We start from the raw sequence: 18,937 nt of genomic DNA, 5'->3' as shown, positions 1-18,937 counted from the left end.
AAAGGTTAATGCTACAACTGTTACTGTATGTTTAGACTGGAGAACAAAATAATTTGAAATAAGGACATAGACAAAACAGTTTATGGATCTCAAACATAATAGGTAAGAAACAGAAAAATTAGAAAGATAAGCAGCAAAGTATAGACTGGATATGATACAGGAGAAAATGACATCTACAAAGTATTCGTTCCATGAGGGCAAAAATGCTATCTTGTCTTGCAGAATGCCTACCATACAGCAAGCCCTTAATACATACTTCTTGAATAAGTGAAAGAAAAATGTGACCAAAGTCACTAAGTTATAGAAAACATTAAAAAAAAGTTATGTGATCGGTAAAGGGAATAACTTAAAGACCTTCCAAAAGTATCTGTCAAGAAATTAATTTCCTCATAGGCATTGCTCAGCCAAGGTTCCAGAGTGATGATCAACTAGGGGATTTACTTACTTACAACAAACAAAGCTTCAAGGTTCCCAAAAGTTGCATCTTTAAGGATCCACCAGGTGCACTCTCAGACTGGCCTCTACCACGGTCCTTGTCACCAAATGGCTACACACATAGCCTGCAGATGGAGGACACATGGAGGCCCATGGAAGTGCATCAAATGCTACACTGGGAATTCCTATTTCAAAAGAAACAAATGGGCCAAGTGAGGTGGCTCACACCTGTAATCCCAGCACCTTGGGAGGCCGAGGCGAGCGGAGGTCCAGACCAGCTTGAGGTCAGGAGTTCCAGACCAGCCTAGCCAACATGGTGAAATGCTGTCTCTACTAAAAATACAAAAATTACAAAAATTAGCTGGGTGTGGTAGTGGGCACCTGCAATCCCAGCTACAGAGGAGGCTGAGGCAGGAGAATAGCTTGAACCCGGAAGGTGGAGGTTGCAGTGAGCTGAGATCATGCCTTGCACTCCAGGCTGGATGGCAGAGCAAGACTCTGTCTCAAAAAAAAAAAAAAAAAGATGCTGGGCATGTTGGCTCATGCCTGTAATCCCAGCACCTCGGGAGGCTGAGGCAGGCAGACCACGAGATCAGGAGATCAAGACCATCCTGGCCAACATGGTGAAACCCCATCTCTACTAAAAATATAAAAACTAGCCAGGTGTGGCAGTGCCGGCCTGTAGTCCCAGCTACTTGGGAGGCTGAGGTAGGAGAATTGCTTTAAGCTGGGAGGCGGAGACTGCAGTGAATTGAGATCATGCCACTGCACTTCAGCCTGGATGACAGAGCAAGACTCAGTCTCAAAAAAATAAAAAGGCCAGGTGCGGTGGCTCACACCTGTAATCCCAGCACTTTGGGAGGTTGAGGCGGGTGGATCACAAGGTCAAGAGATTGAGACCATCCTGACCAACATGGTGAAACCTCGTCTGTACTAAAAATACAAAAATTAGCTGGGCATCGTGACGCACGCCGATAGTCCCAGCTACTTGGGAGGCTGAGGCAGGAGAATCCCTTGAACCAGGGAGTTGGAGGTTGCAGTGAGCCAAGATCTTGCCACTGCACTCCATCCTGAAGACAGAGCAAGATTCTGTCTCAAAAAAAAAATTTTTTTTTGTTCACATATATTCCACAAATTTGAAATGTCAAAGTATTATGGTCACTGAACTCCTGTTTTATTCTTTATATAATCATTAAGTTTGAAATTTATACTTGCACTACTAACACTGTAGTTAATCTCAGTCCTACAAGTTACTGCTTTTTCACAATATATTTTCATAATATTTATGTACTGGTGTCTATATATGTGTTTGTGTCTATATCTGTTAAAATTAACAGTTTTCCCCTTTTTCTATTCAGTAGCATTACATCATTTCAGAAGAACTGATAGAGCAAAATGATTTGATGAAGTATAAAAGTCACCTTGTGAGTGGCATAAATATAACTCTTAACAATTAGAGAGGGTCATTATTAACTAGAACTAAACTGCAGACTGGAGAGACACATGCTCTATGCATCAAGTGATATACCACTCAGGCACTTAAAAAAGGGAAATGCAAATAGAAAGCACAATGGTGAATAATAAAAAATTGGAATTTATCAGACCTTGGATTCATCTGCTCCTAAAGCCAGAGTCCTTTATTGTTTTTTGTTTGTTTGTTATTGTGAGGTTTTAAAATTTTTTCTTATTTTTTGTAGAGGCAGAGCCTCACTAGTTACCCAGCCTGGTCTCGAACTCCTGGCCTCAAACAAACCTCCTGCTTCAGCTTCCCAAAGCGCTGTGATTGCAGACAAGCCACTGCGCCCAGCCCAGACTCTTTATTTTTATGAAGCTTCTGAAATAGTTGCAGAAACCACATAAACTTTCCATATCACTTTCAAAGTTTGATGGTCTCTTTGGTAAACCAACCAAGTTCTTCCTCAAGGGCAAAATAATGTTTCTCAGCACAAAACTGATGCATTTCATTACCAAAAGAAAAAGACCACAACTATAGAGGCATCACTGAAAGTTATACTCTTCAGAGGCAAAAAAAAAAAAAAAAACAAAAAAAACAGGTACAAAACATACACTAATGGAATATTCTTTAGAACAGCCCCAAAGTTAATGATAAATGTTTTGGTCAGAGAGGAAAGAGAACAAGGTATTAGCAAATTCCTCTACTGAACACTGAACATCAAGGAACAGCAATGGCATGCCATGTGGAAGAGGAAGTGCTAGCTCATGTACAAACCAGTAGATAATTTCAACTTGCTGCCAAATGAAACCTCTTTGCAGGGTATGAATCAGCACCCTTCATGTTTGTTTTGCTTTGTTTTGTTTTGTTTTTAGAGACAGGCTCTTGCTCTGTCACCCAGGATGGAGTGCAATGGCACCATCAGAGCTCACTGCAACCTCAAACTCCTGGGCTCAAGGGATCCTCCTGCCTCAGCCTCCCAAGCAGCTGGGACTACAGGTATGTGCCACCATGGCCAGCTAATTTTTAAACTTTTCTGTAGCAATGAGGTCTTACTAGCACCTTTCATGTTTGAGGTTCATATACAATGACCAAGGTACAAAGTGGAAAAGGGTCCAGGGATCTAAACTGAAGAAGGACCAGAAAGAAAAGGAGTTGCTACATAGAGTAAAAGAAGTTGCACTTCATGCCAGCCTACAACACTGCTGTTTTCCTCAGAGCAGAGCTGATGATCTAAATCAGCGGTCCCCACCCCTGGTCCATGGCCTGTTAGGAACCAGGCCACACAGCAGGAGGTGAGCAGTAGGCGAGCGAGCATCACCATGTGAGCTTCACCTCCTGTCAGATTAGTGGTGTCATTAGATTCTCACAGGAGCATGAACCCTATTGTGAACTGTGTATGCAAGGGATCTAGGTCGCGTGCTCCTTATGAGAATCTAATGCCTGACGATTGATCACTGCCTCCCATCACTCCCAGATGGGACCACCTAGTTGCAGGAAACAAGCTCAGGGCTCCCACTGATTCTATATTGTAGTGAGTTGTATAATTATTTCATTCTATATTACAATGTAATAATAATAGAAATAATGTGTACAATAAAAGTAATGTGGCTGAATCATCCCAAAACCATCCCCCCACCCTACTCCATGGAAAAATTGTCTTCCACAAAACCAGTCCCTGATGGTTGGGGACCACAGATCTAAATAATCTAATCTTCACTCAATGCTAAAAGATGAATAAACTTTTTTTAAATACAGAGTCTCACTTTGTTGCCCAGACTGGAGTACAGTGGCATGATCACAGCTCACTGTAGCCTCAATCACCCAGGCTCAAGCGATCCTCTCACCTAAACTTCCTGAGTAGCTAGGACTACAGGCATGTACCACCATGCCCAGCTAATTTTTAAATTTTTTATAGAGATAGGGGTCTCACTATGTTGCCCAGACTGGTCTCAAACTCCTGGACTCAAGTGATCCTCCCTCCTTGGCCTACCAAAGTGCTGGGATTACAAGCAAGAGCCAATGTACCTGCTGGATAGACATTTTAAATCACACTATGGTCATGGGCGGTCAGCCTTTTCAACACGTATGGACAGTGAGTCCCAGTGTCTGCTTTTCCACACTGAAATACATGGGATGCTAATGAGAAAGGTGTCACAAGGATATTTAAAATGAGGAAGACTATTTCTTCATGACTTTGATGATGCTGATAAAGACCATTTCTGTGATCTCAGGTGATTCACTCAAGTAGTATATTTCAGCAATCATTATCTGGAACAGCTTGAATCTTAGTCAAAATATAATTTTTAAAAATTCTGCTGGGATATCTTGATATGACCAAACCGCAAGGTAGGCAGCTAAATCTCCATGAGTTTGACTTCCCCAATAGTTGACAGTTTTCTTCACAAATTAAATAAATGCATTTCTTTTTTTTTTTGAGATGGAGTCCTGCTCTGTTGCCCAGGCTGGAGTGCAGTGGCATAATCTTGGCTCCCTGCAACCTCCGCCTCCCAGGTTCAAGAGATTCTCCTGCCTCAGCCTCCCGAGTAGTTGGGATTACAGGCATGTGCCACCACAGTTGGCTAATTTTTTGTATTTTTAGTAGAGATGGGGTTTCACCGTGAGCCAAGATGGTCTCAATCTCCTGATCTAGTGATGTGCCCGCCTCGGCCTCCCGAAGTGCTAGGATTACAGGCTTGAGCCACTATGCCCAGCCAGAAATACATTTTTTGATACATGATTGCCATATTTAAAAACTACACTGAAATGCTGCAAAATGATATAAAGAAAAATTTTCCAGAATCAAATGCAATCAAAGAGTGGATTAGGAATCTACTCACTATTATTAACTAAACAGAAACACTTGGGCTGGATGTGGTGGCTCACATCTGTAATCTCAGCACTTTGAGAGGGCAAGACAGAAGGATCATTTAAGGTTGGGTGTTTGAGACCAGCTTGAGCAACACAGCAAGACCTCACCTTTACAAAAAAATTTTAAATTTCCAGGCATGGTGGCAGGTGCTGGTAATCCCAGCTACTCTGGAAGCTGAGGTGGGAGGATCCCTTGAGCCCAGGAGTTCAAGACTGCAGTGAGCCATGATCATGTTTCACTACAACCTGAGTGACAGAGGACCTTGTCCCAAAAACAACAACAAAAACAAAATAAAAAACGTGATCTTCCTGCTTTTAAGTGTGACATGCTTGTTAACTCAGCAGCTGAAAGAATGCCAAAAGTGGTCTTCAGTAAAAAAATTTCTCTACAATCTCTACATCCATCTTTAACCTGAATGCATATTCAGATTGATCAGTTAGAGCCAAAACATTTGTTATCATTCCTGATGATCTATAATTCTGGTTTCAGCTTTCTATTTTAATGGAAACAGAATAAGAAAAGAAATGAAAGGCTTTGGAAATCTGTCCTGGGCTATGATACTATCAAAGATCACAAACAATGTGATCTCTCCTGTAAATATAAAACAAGCATAATTATTTTTAAATTATTTTTTCTCTCCAGAGGATTTTATTTCAAGATAAAACATAACTCGTACCCATACTCTAATTCCAAAGGGTGGAAAAGTGTTTTGCCTCCTTCTACCCTTCAAAGAGGTCACAGCAATGCAAACATCTCTAAGATGCTTCTGCATAACTGTCAGAAGCTATAGTTCAGAAATCATTGAAAATCCTTCTCTACTTTAAGCTTAGGTGAAGTTTATTAGGAAACCTCTGTGACAACTTATTCAATTTCTTGGGAGGTAAACCCCCAGACTCTCCCAGGGACTCCTGCATCGATCTCAATTTTTGGCTTCCTAAGCCCTTGAAGCACAATTGAAAATGCCCTGGAGCTCTTTTCTGCACATATCATCTTGGAATTCGTTTGGCTTCCAGTAAGCTGACACTCTGTGATACAAGCGGCCTCATCCTTCTCCGGACACCTCTCCTTGACACAGTTAAGTTAGGATGAGGGGTTTGTTGGGTTTCAGTGATAGCTTCTGGGGGTTCCCAAGCCATACCAGGTGGCCTCACAGTCTGGACGTTGCCATGCACTGAGCTCCTGGCAGGCTGTACCAATTTTTAAATTATTTAATATTTATTTTTTAAATTATGGTGAATATTTTGGTATTCTGCTCTAAAATAGGCCCATAGATGCACAGCGGATATCTCTTGAAACCCAGGATTTTCCACTGGAAGAACTAAGTAGTTTTCTTTTAAAGATGCTGCTAAGTATCTGAAAAGAAATCCAGATCCCCTACCTCTTTCCACTCTAAACTAAGACTTGGAATTTACGAGCAATCTAGCTAACAGATATCCCAGGCACATCACTGGTTCCTCTCAGGGTGCAGGCCTAAGGCTCAGCTGTCGGCAGGCCTAGGCACCAGGAGGGCAGGATTGAGACTCACACAGCATGTCCCAGGGTGCATGCCCCAGAGAGGCACTGAAACAGCTGAGCACAAGCCTGCAAGCCTGCAAGCCTGGAGAACTCTCACAGTCAGAAAGGAGGGGTCCTCGTGGGACTAACATAAAGAAAAAGGGAGCACAGAGGAATGGATGGCACCAACAACCAGCAAAGCCTTCGTGGCAAAAAAAAGCATCAGTGATGGGGCCAGAACACTCATCCCCAAAGAATCTTCACTGCCTTTAGTGGAAAAACAATGGCCAGAGAGTGAAGTTATGATCATGCACAGAAAGGTAAAGTTACATTATAATATTCTGAGTCTGCTAATGTGAAATTCCCTATCAGCTAGACTAAAAGTTTCAGACACCCTATTAAAATATCCCATTAGGTGCTAGACACTTAAGATGAACAAAACATGCATCATTAGGATGGCTATTCCCAAAAAATCAAAAGACAAGAAGTACTGGTGAGGATGAAGAGAAACTGGAACTTTTGTGCACTGTTGATGAGAATGTAAAATGGAGCAGCTGCTACGGAAAACAGTGTGCAGGTTCCTCAAAGAAGTGAAACTAAGATGTGCAAACAACTAAATGCCCATCAATGGATGAAGGGGCAATCTATATGTGGTATATACATATCATGGAATACTAGTCAGTCTTTTTGAAAAAGGAAATTCTACAACATGCAACAGTATGGATGAACCTTGAGTACATTTTGCTAATAAAATAAGGCAATCATAGAAAGACAAATATGGCATGATTCCACTTACATGAAGTACCAAAAATAGTCAAATTCATAGAATCAAAGAGTACAATGGAGGTTACCTGGAGCTACAGGGAGGGAAATGGGGGGTTACTAATCAACAACATAAAGTTGCAGTTAAGCAAGATGAATAAGCTCTCCAGATCTGCTGTACAACACTGTACCTAGAATCAACAGTAATGTGTAGCACACTTAAAAACTTGTTGAGGATAGATCAACAAATGTAGTAGATCAACAAATGTGGTTAAGCATTCTTACCACAATAAAATAAAGAAAGAATATCAAGCCCAGGAGTTTGAAAACATGGGCGACATGGTGAAACCCTGTCTTTACAGAAAATACAATAATTAGCCAGCTGTGGAGGTGTGCTCCTGTGATCCCCAGCTACTTGGGAGCCTGAGGTGGGAGGACTGCTTGAGCCCAGGAGGTCAAGGCTGTAGTGAGCCATGATTGCACCACTGTACTCCAGCCTAGGTGACAGAGCAAGATACCATCCAAAAAAGAAAATAAAAAGAACATCAAACATTTAAAAAAGATCAGAAATGCAAGAACAACAAAAAAAAGATGAACAGAACACAGACCCTCATCTAGTGGGATTCTTGGTCTAACTGAAAAACAGACATTGACAGACAAACAATGACAGTGATGTGGTCACAGCAATTACACAGGTGTCCACTGGGAACTGCAGAAGAAAGCAGGAATGCCTAACTTTCAGAAAATACAGAAATTGTCAAAGAGTTGGTGAAAGCCTTCCCAAACTAGAGAGAACTGCATATACCAAATCACAGAAAGAGGAAAAGCCGTGACAGATTCTGGGACCCACCAACCATTTCTGATGGCTGAACTCCCTGCTTCAGGAGAGACGGGAGCTAGAAAGCACAGTGGGATCAAACCTCAAACAGCGTTGCCTGCATTGCTTAAGATAACTGGGCTTGATTAACTCTAGCCAACAGGAACAATTTGAGCAAAGAAGAAAGATGCTCAGATTCACATTTTAGAATGATTTTTTTGTAGAAGTATGGGGAATAGATTAAAAGGGAGTGAAGCTGGAAGCAAGAAATTTGTTAAGAGGTAACAGAAACAGTCTAGATGATAAATAATAAACTGAGGCAATGACTAGGAAAATCAGAATAGGCTGAATCAACAGATACCTAGATGAAAATAACAGGACTTGGTCACCAGTTAGACGTTGGAGAGGAAGGAGTTGTTTCCTTGTTTTCCCTAGGACTGGGAATACAGAAGTTTTGTCATGTGCATTGGTTATATAGTGCTGTTTAGTAAATCACTGACAACCATTTAGCAGCTTAAAACACAAACACTTGTCTCACAGTTTCTGTGGGTCAGGAATCTAAGACAGGCTTAGCTGGCTGTTCTGGCTCAGACTTTCTCATGAGGTTGCAATCAAGATGTCAGCTGGGGCTGCATCATCTGAAGGCTCAACTGGGGCTGAAGGGTCTACTTCCAAGCAGTTCCCTCACATGCCTGACAAGGCAGTGCTGGTTGTTGGCAGGAGATCTCAGTTCCTTGCCAAGTGAGCCTCTCTATCGAGTTGATGGAACATCCTCTCCATCTGGCAGTTGGCTCCCCTCAGCGTGAGTGATCTGAGAGAGAGAGCAAGGAAGAAGCCACAGTGTTCTTCCTACTCCTACTAAGACTATGGACCTACTCCTAACACTCTCACTTCTGCCTTATTCCGTTAGTTAGGGAATTAAGCTCCACCTCTTGAGATAGGAAGTGGCAAAGAATTTGCAGATATATTTAAAAATCACACACTATGGAAGTGAATAATGGGTTCAATTAATGCTAAACTTGAAATGCCTGAGACATTCAAATGTCCAACAGATGATGAACATACCCATAGATGGTCATGACTTTAGCAATAGAGGAAGGTCGTGGAATTAAGGAGATCACAGAATTAAGGAGGATTTGAAAGGTAAAGGAAGTGGACTCAGATTTCTCCTGAAAAGTGAGCCATGAAAGGAACTTTAACTATTGAATTAGAGGTCAGAGAAGGAGATTTTGGCAGTCTTCTTTCTTAAAGATAGGAGTATATGAGCATGGTTTGAGGTAGAGGGAGAATAAATCGGTAGACAAGGAGAAATAAAAAACATAAATGACAGGGGATAGTTGACAAAGTTCTTGGCAGAATCCCTTGGCCATTGATTTCAGGCCAAGGGAGGGATACTTCTTTGTTTAAGGAATAAGGAAAAATAGTAAGAATGTGTGTTATTTAGTGTGGCCCTGCCTCTAGGGCAAACGGATAGGTAACAAACTGTGTGTGTTAGGAATATAGATGCCACCTCACGTTGAGATTCTCATCTCAAATCCATTTCGTTGTCACCTGTACCTTCTACCTTCTCTTTTTGCTGTATGCAGACTACTGTTTTGTCTTCCTGGCCTGTTCCAGGTTTCAGCAACCTAGTGTGTCTGCTACTCTGTTCCCAAACCTCTCTAGAGCCCATGCTCCTCCCTTGATGGTGTTTGACTGGGCCACCTAAGAAGTGAAGCCTTCAAGCTTGGCCTGAGAAACTCCTCTATAGGAATCTCCATCAGTGACCCTAAGGACTTGGCATCTTGGGGATCTCGCTGCTCCCAGCCTGTGGTCTACGAGGAGCACAGCCTGGGCCTCTAGTAGTATGGATAAGGCATTAAAGTATCTCTGAACCAGAGACTGTCATATTCCTCAACGTGGGACAGATGAAACAGTGGTAGTGCTGGTGTTTCTGAGCTAGAACTCTGGTTTTGTGTCAAGATTCTTTGATATATTATCTTTCAGAGCTAACACAATTTGTTCTAACACAATGTTCAATACAAATGTAATTCCTTTTTTGTTATGACCTCAATAAAACGTGACCCACAGTAGATGAACATTAAACTATGACAACACATGGAAATGAATACACTGATACCAGCAATTCCACATTTTAGCAGTTACCATGGTGACATTTGGCACAAATGGCTATTTAAGGGTGCTTTTGTTAAAACCTACCATCTTCTTATTAGGCACATGATATTAAAACTAATGAAATCATGGGGAAAATTCTCAAAAACTTTTAATGAATAAAGTGATTAAGTGATAATATTTTAGCTACTACTTATAAAGTGATTATTTCCATTTAAACATTCTTCTAGGGTTTTTTGTTGAAGTTGTCACATTTAATCCTTAACAATCCACTATGAGTTAGGTATTCTTTTTTTTCCCCTTGGGACAGTTGAGGAAATGGGGGTCAGAGAGGTTAGGTAATTTGCTGAAGGTCACACAACCTACATGTAGAAAACCTGAGATTTGTACAGGATCTTATCAAAGTCTGAAGTCCATGCTTCTCCTATTCTCCCACGCTGCCTTTCTAATAAAAGGTAACTAATGCTAAGTATAACTATATTGCTTGATTTTCTCCATAAAACTAATCACATCCAGACAATTTCTTATTTATTGCTGATCTCCCCCACTAGATGATAAACTCAATAAAAGCAGGGTCCTTGTCTGTTTTGTTTCCTGCTGAATATTGGTACCTAAAACATTGTCAGAGCAAATAATCAAAAATAAATGAAAAAAAATTCAAAGGAAGAAAAAGCACTAAAACAGATGTTTAAATAAACATACATTTTAAAAGAAAGCATTTGACAAATTCAGGACAGAATTTAAGTAAGTTTTTAAAAGAAATAGCTAAGTGCTAGCTGGGCACAGTGGCTCACACCTGTAATCCTAGCCCTTTGGGAGGCCAAGGCGGGAAGATCACTTGAGGTCAAGAGTTCAAGACCAGCCTGGCCAACATGGTGAAACCTGTCTCTACTAAAAATACAGAAATTATCCAGACATGATGGCAGGTGCCTGTCACCCCAACTACTCTAGAGGCTGTGGCAGGAGAATTGCTTGAACCCAGGAGGTAGAAGTTTCAGTGAGCCAAGATTGCACCACTGCACTACAGCCTGAGCAACAGAGCAAGACTCTGTCTCAAAAAAGAAAGAAAGAAAAAGAAAAAAAGAAAGAACCAAGTGCTTATATGTACACTGTTTTCAGTAAAGGAATTAGTAAACTTGTAATATCATAACAACAAATGTATGCTTCTATAACTCTAAAATTGTGCTTAAAGAAGTTGCTCTTTACCAGCTCATGTATGCATTACTTTTCTAAGAATTAGTAGTAACTTTTTCCCTGGAGAATATCCACAGCCAGTTTATTTAACCAAAGGAGCATGCTTACTAAGATGAAGCTATCGAATGTGAGCCTAAATTGGGCTAGTTCACATTAATATACCATAGAACAAAACCCATCAGGCTCACATTTAGGCTGTGGATATTCTCCACATGGTGATGTTTGAAACTTTTCAAATTTTTGCCATTCTAATAGATAAAATAGACTTGATAGTTTTGATTTTCATTTCCTCTTAATACAGGTGGTTGAGGAGCCAGGTGTAGTGGAGCACACCTGTAGTCCTGGTACTCAGGAGGCTGAGGCAGGAGTAAAATCTATTTTAGCTATCAGAATGCCAAAAATTTGAAACGTTTCTAACATCATCATGCTGGTGAGAATGTGAGGAAACTGGCACTCTCATTTTGGTGCTGATAGCATATATATACTGATGGCTTCTATGTAGAGCAATTTGGCAGTATCTACTAAATGTACAAATGAATATATCCATTGACACAGTAATTCCACTCTAGGAATGTATTCTATATGGCTGTGCTTTCTGGGGCTGGGAACTGGGAGCTGAGGGGCAGGGGCAGAAGATAATCTTTTCCCTCATTCCCCCTGTTAAACATGTTGAATTTTATATACTGTAATATCTTACTTTTTCGGAAAAGATAATTTTTAGGCTATATATCTGGGAATTCTTTTTTTTTTTTTTTCTTTTTTCAGACAGGGTCTCACTCCGTCACCCAGGCTGGAATGCAGTGGTACAATCTCAGCTCACTGCAGCCTCGAACTCCTGGGTTCAAGCAATCCTCCCACCTCAGCCTCCTGAGTAGCTGGGACTATAGGCACGTGCCATCATGCTAATTTTTGCATTTTTATATACATGGTCTCACTATGTTGCCCAGGCTAATCTCAAACTCCTAAGCAATCCACTTGCCTTGGGCTCCAAAGTGCTGGAATTACAGGCATGAGCCACTGCACCTGGCCTATGTGGAAATTCTCATAAAAGAAAAAATATCTACTCTCTCCTTCTGTTAAAGACAAAACAGAGAAGGAAATTCAACTTATAATGAATGGCCTTAACCCTGAACAACAGACACAAAGCCTATCTCCCAGAGACAGGAATTTGCTGAACAAAATCGAGGGATGACAACAAGAATCAAGACTCACTCCTCTAGATCTTGAGCCATTTTTAAATTTCTCTCAACTAAGTGAGAGGTGAAAGCAAGGAATATCCTGCCCCGTGGGCCTTGTTCCTTACTGAAGAAAGATAAGGGATGAGTCGAGGACACCAATGGAGAAAAGCACTAACACCATTACCCACAAACAGTACGCAAGGAAGGGCAAGAAGTGAAATGGAAATGCTGAAAAAGTCAGTCAGTGAAAGCGGAGACACATTTGGGGAAATGGAACGTAGGAAGCCAAGAAAGTGATTAGAAAGATGTTATATATGGGAGTAGAGATACAGCAGACACACAACTGCTAATTCTCAAGAAGAGAACAAAATAAAATAAAATTTAATACAGGAAAAGTTTCCTGAAATTGAATAACTGAATATATAGCTTGAAAGGGTTCAACATATACCAAGAAAAATCAGTAGAGTCCAATCAGGGCAAGACAGATCTACCAAGGCTGGCGATACTACTGACACAGAGAAAGAAGTGGGTGGCCTGTGACGTGGAGAAGGGCTGACCACCTGCGGCCTTCTCCCGAACACTGGAGTCCAAAGACAAAAGAATGCTGCCTACTGAGCCAGAAGGAAGAGAAGTGACCCAACACATCTTTACTAAGTTGGAATGTCTAAGTTGGAATGTCATGCATATTTAAAGACAGCAAAAGGCTGTTTTACGACATGAAAGAATGCAAGCATTCTCACACTCGAGAATCCTTGAGAAAAACGTAGTCCTAATCTAGCAGACCAAAAATTAAATGCACATAATGTGCTCATTAATGGGAACTTCTCAGTTTCAAACCAGCCTGGTCCCACCTACCCACATCACTTGCCTGGCTTTCCTGCAATAGTCAGCTCTTTCCCTCACCTCACTCTTGTCCGCTGGAGTCTGCTCTCAGCATAGCAGAACGACCACATCAACACCCAAGTCAGAGCCCTCCAGTGGGCACCTGTCTATAATGTCCTTCCAAATCCCCAACCCACGTGCCCTCTGGGTCCTTGTTTCATGTCTCCTACATACCCTGGCAGCCCTGGCCTCCTCACTACACATCAGGAAGGCGACTCCTACACATCAGGAAGGCGACTCCTTGAGTCTTGGTTCCGGCTGCCTCCATCTGTAGTGAGTTAACTCCCTTACCTACTCTAGGTCATGCTCAAATGTCAGCAACTCAATGGGGCCCTCCCTGACTACCCTATTTGAAATTCTACATACTCCCCTTAGCCCCCTGGACCTGGCTCACCCTATTCGACTTCTATTCTTATAATTTAGCACTTGTTCTCTTCTAACATATTATAAGGCTTACTCATTTATTATATTTATTGTGTCCCACCCCCTGTAGTACATCAACTCCAGGGGGCAGGGATTTCTTTGTATGGTATTCATTTATTTATTCCAAGCACATAGAACAGTACGTAGTTCAGGGTATTCAATGTTATCAATGAGTGAACTAGCAGTAGTATCAATTCCAGTTAAGCACAGAATTAAATCCACATAGAATTAATTCCTATGGCCTGGGTTAACTATGGATAGAAAATTAGATATAATTTAAGAAGTCTAGAAAGAAAAATGAACAATGTTTAAAACAATATTAACCTGACAATAATCACAAAAATTCTGCCAGGCACTGTGGCTTGAACCTGCAATCTCAGCTACTCAGGAGGCTGAGGTGGGAGGATCACTTGAGACCAGAGTTCAAGGCCCAGCCTAGGCAACACGGCAGGAAACCACCTCAAAAAAAAATTAAAACTTAAATTTTTAAAAAAGAATTTTCAAAGCATCACAAAAACTGGAGATTAAGGTACAGGGAGTATGAAGTAATATTACTATGCTAATTTTTTTTCCAAAAAGGTATAACCAAAAGATTTCTTTCTCACATCGATAAATAGAGAAAGATAAGCATATCTTCCAATTAAAAGAGGGGAGGAAAAGCCAGACCGAAAAAAAAAAAAAGGACATAAATTAGTTTCCAATTGAAAATAAGAGAGTAGGAGTTATTTCGCATCACCTTACCTGTGACCCCCAACCCAAACAACACTACCGATAAACAGAGTAGAAAAGCATCATCTCAGATAAAGTAGGAAAATTGCCACAGTCTCAAACCACAAACTACAAGCACACATCTGGCCAATCCTGCCAAGTTTGGGCTCAGTCAGAAGAACGTGCTAAGAGCTAGGATGTACCAAGTTAGACATTCTGCAGTATACAGATGTCCCTGCAAGGGTCACACCATCTCAAAGCCACCTGTAATGCCAAAGATTACAGCCACCATATGTGAGATTTTAAAGATAAAGAAAGAAAACCCATTGAGCATCTAGGTAAAATAACCAAGATCCTCATAAGGGAAAAAAATTAAACTATCATCAGATTTTGGCAGCAGACAGTAGAGAAATACCTTGAAGATACTCAAATAAAACATAAGCCAAGGAGTTTATAACCAACCAAACAGACCCTTGAGTATAAGGGTCACAGATAAAGCTGTTATGAGCATGGAAGAACTCAGGGAATATTACTCCTATGGACTCTTCTTGAGGAATCTCCTAGAAAAAAAACCTTAGCCAAGTAAAACATCTAGAGAGAGTTCACCATGAGGACTGGTAGTAAGTATTAAATGCATGTTTACCCACAGACTAAGACAGAACGATTATTATGAGGGAAACAGCAGAGTGAGAATTGTTTATATATTTTGACAATGTAGATTCAGTACAACCATCAAAAAGTACTAAGAGAAAATACAGAACCAGAGAATGGTAAACACTCTTTTACATATAGCATGAAATCCAGAGCTATAAGAAAGAGATTTATAACTCTATTACAAAAAAGTTTCAAACTTTTATATAGCCCAAAACACCATAAACAAATACAAGAAACAAATGAAAAATGGGGGGGAAATCTGCAATACATATGATGAACAAACTGCTATCACTAAAATATAAAGAGCTCTTTTAGCCAGTTCTAAGACAAGCAACCCAACTGAAAACTGGGGGAAAAAACACTGAGGAAATATGAATGGTAAATATATATAGGTAAAAAGTTGCTCACTCAATTTTTAAATACACAGTAAAATGATGATCTATGATACAATATTTGTCAGACTGCCAAATGCTGATAACACTAAGTGTTGGAGAGGTTGTGGGAAATACTGATGATCTACTGAGTACACACTGTGTGTGAAGAATTACGCTGGGTTCCAGAGATGTGAATATTAATAATAGAGACATGATTTTCGATTTTCCTATCCACATAGAACTTATATTTTTATGTGGAAAATAAGAGGAGAGAGGGGAAATTTTAAAACAAGCATGCAATAAAAGTACAATTCTGACTTGTGCTCCAGAGGAGAAACTCAGGGCACTCAGAGAGTGTAACAAGGACCTTATGTCATCTGAGACGAGGAATCCTCAGCCCTACAAACTGATCAACTCTTTAGAACAACTGGCAAAATGTCCAGAACTTTTGCCTCAGTAATTCCACTCCTAGGTATCAATCCAAAGTACATGAGACAGCAAATATACATACAAATTGATATGTACTGCAGCATTGTTTATAATAGTAAAAAACAAGAAATAATCCAGATGTCTCTCAATAGGACACTGGGTACATGAGGGTACATACACAGAATTCAGCCATCAAAAAGAATGATACAGATGTCCACAGATGGATGTAAAAAGTTGTGTGTTATGTGAAAACAAACCCAAGAGGCAGTAGCGTGGGCTTATGTTAGCCAGTATGGGCTAATTTCTGGAAAAAGAATTCTAGCGTATGCACAGAAAACATCTGAAAGAACAGAAACAAAACTGTTGGCAGAATATTGAGACTTTTTACTAAGTTTTACATCTATATTGTTTGCAACTTTTACCCCAAGCAAGAATTACTTTTTGAAAAAAGAAAATTCAGGAAATAAAACATTTCTTTAAACTTCATGTTTAAACAAAAGGTGATGGAAAAAGAGTTCTTACTAATCATAAACACACATACACAGCACACATGCACACACATGTACTTTTCATGTGCCTTCTGCCTAAACCCACTCTAATATAATTTTACAGTCGCATTATCATTATAGTCTCAAAGCTAGACTCAGCCTGGAAGTACCTTTTCATTTGGAACTCTTATTAAAATGCCACACTACAGCTCCTTCAAATAAAAACAAACCCTAGGACCTGACGCTAGGCTTCCTTTGTTGCTACTTATAATGGCCAAGTTCTGCGCTTATAAAACATCTTCTTTCATTTTATTGCTATGTATCAGAAGGTTTTATATGTTTTTCTCATTATGTCTTAATTTAAGACACCATCACACTCTTTTCCAGATGAAAATAAGGAAAAGAAATTGAGCAACTGACTGACTTAAAGGTCATCAAACAATATAGTAGCAGAGGCAGGAAAAGAAAAAACACACATCCGCCAAATAGAGGCTGAAAACCAGGACCATTCACCTCTGGGTGAGCTAATATACAGTTTTGAAAATCACCTTCTGTAAATGTTCACTTTATGACTACCTCATAGGAGCAGCCTCAGATCTTGTTATAGCCCTTTTTAGCATGCTGAAGCCAATAAAGTGCTTTCTATTCAGCAAGAGAAACAAGTTCTGAAACACTGAATAATTTGCCCACAGCCTATGAATATTTCCACTGCAACTTCTTTCTAGATCTTTACTCTTCTCCACACAGTTAGAACACTAGAAAAATGCTTGGATTCGCTCTAATGATAGATTCTTTTGCTGAGCAGAAGCTCTTAAGTTTAATTAGATCCCATTTGTCTATTCTGGCTTTTGTTGCCATTGCTTTTAGTGTTTTAATCAAAACCACTTTGAGATACCATCTCATGCCAGTTAGAAAGGCGATCATTAAAAAATCAGGAGACGCCGAGCACAGTGGCTCAAGCCTGTAATCCTAGCACTTTGGGAAGCCGAGGTGGATGGATCACGAGGTCAAGAGATCGAGACCATCCTGGTCAACATGGTGAAACCCCGCCTCTACTAAAAATACAAAAAATTAGCTGGGCATGGTGGCACGTGCCTGTAATCCCACCTACTCAGGAGGCTGAGGCAGGAGAATTGCCTGAACCCAGGAGGCAGAAGTTGCGGTGAGCCGACATCGCGCCATTGCACTCCAGACTGGGTAAAAAGAGCGAAACTCTGTCTCACCAAAAAAAAAAAAAAAAAAAAAAAAAAATCAGGAGACAACAGATACTGGAGAGGATGTGGCCGAACACTTTCACATTGTTGATGGGAGTGTAAATTAGTTCAACCATTGTGGAAGACAGTGTGGCGATTCCTCAAGGATATAAAACTAGAAATACCATTTGACCCAGCAATCCCACTACTGGGTATATAACCAAAGGATTATGAAATAAATTATAAAGACACATGTACACATATGTTTATTGTGGCACTGTTTACAATAGCAAAGACTTGGAACCAACTCAAATGAACATCAATGATAGACTGGATAAAGAAAATGTGGCACATATACACCATGGAATACTATGCAGCCATAAAAAAGGATGAGTTCATGTCCTTTGCAGGGCCATGGATGAATCTAGAAACCATAATTCTCAGCAAACTGACACAAGAACCGAAAACCAAACAACACATGTTCTCACTCATAAGTGAGTGTTGAACAATGGGAACACACGGACACAGGGAGGGGAACATCACACACCGGGGTCTGTCGGGAGTTAGGGGTGGCTAGGGGAGGGATAGCAGGGGGTGGGAGGATTGGGAAAGGATAACATTAGGAGAAACATCTAATGTAGATGACCGGGGGATGGATGCAGCAAAACACAACAGCATGTGTATACTTATGTAACAAACCTTCATGATCTGCACATGTACCCCAGAACTTAAAGTATAATTAAAAAGAAGAAGAAGAAGAAGAAGAATACTTGGATTCTATGATGCACAGCCTAGGCGTCTGTTTAGCACAATTTAAGTCCAAATATTTATTAAATGCCTCCTCTGTTCCAGAAACAGAGTTAAATACTGTGAGTATAAAAATCGAAAAGATACTCTCCTGGCTCCCAAGAAAGCCAGCCAGGTAGGGGAGACACAAGCACACAAATCACTGTCACATGAAGCTCTACCTCCCTAACTTCAAACGAGGGCCTAAGTCACCAAGGATACAGTAGCAGTTGTGACTATGAATTACTATTGAATACTTTATCTTCCCTTAGAAAACTCTTCTCCCTGAGAAATTTATCTACATGTCTAAATACCATTCCTTACTGAAAGGAAGCAGGGCTCCTGGGGGAAATAGCTGATTCTAGGTGTGGACTATGAGATGAACATGGTGAGTCTAGGACATCTCATGTTGCCCAGAAATCAAAGAAATGCCCAAAGATGAATGGAGTCCTGTTAAATGGACTTAAGAGTGAACCAGAAGGAACTCAATTTGCACTACTTAGGACAATTTCAATAAAAATATGACAGTAATGAATTATGAAACATGAATTAAAATACATATTGATACTAAAAAGAGAATAAAGGGGTGTCGATTTGGATAAAGCTCTTCTGCATGGAAGAATACCAGCTGATAAATGTAAAGGAAATGACAGAATTAGAAAAATTAGCATTTTGTAAACCTT

At 40.4% G+C, this 18,937-nt stretch overlaps 1 protein-coding gene across 8 annotated transcripts in view; it reads right to left on the bottom strand.

Moving 5' to 3' along the window:
- The window catches only part of SPECC1 (sperm antigen with calponin homology and coiled-coil domains 1), a 326,271-nt gene that overhangs the window by 273,681 nt on the left and 33,653 nt on the right, over positions 1–18,937 (bottom strand). The gene's annotated exons all lie outside the window — the stretch shown is intronic.

Source organism: Saimiri boliviensis, chromosome 17 (genome assembly GCF_048565385.1).
Source record: "Saimiri boliviensis isolate mSaiBol1 chromosome 17, mSaiBol1.pri, whole genome shotgun sequence".
Classification (NCBI taxonomy): domain Eukaryota; kingdom Metazoa; phylum Chordata; class Mammalia; order Primates; family Cebidae; genus Saimiri; species Saimiri boliviensis.
Note: the sequence above shows the minus strand (reverse complement) of the source record. Positions and strands in the feature narration are given on the sequence as shown.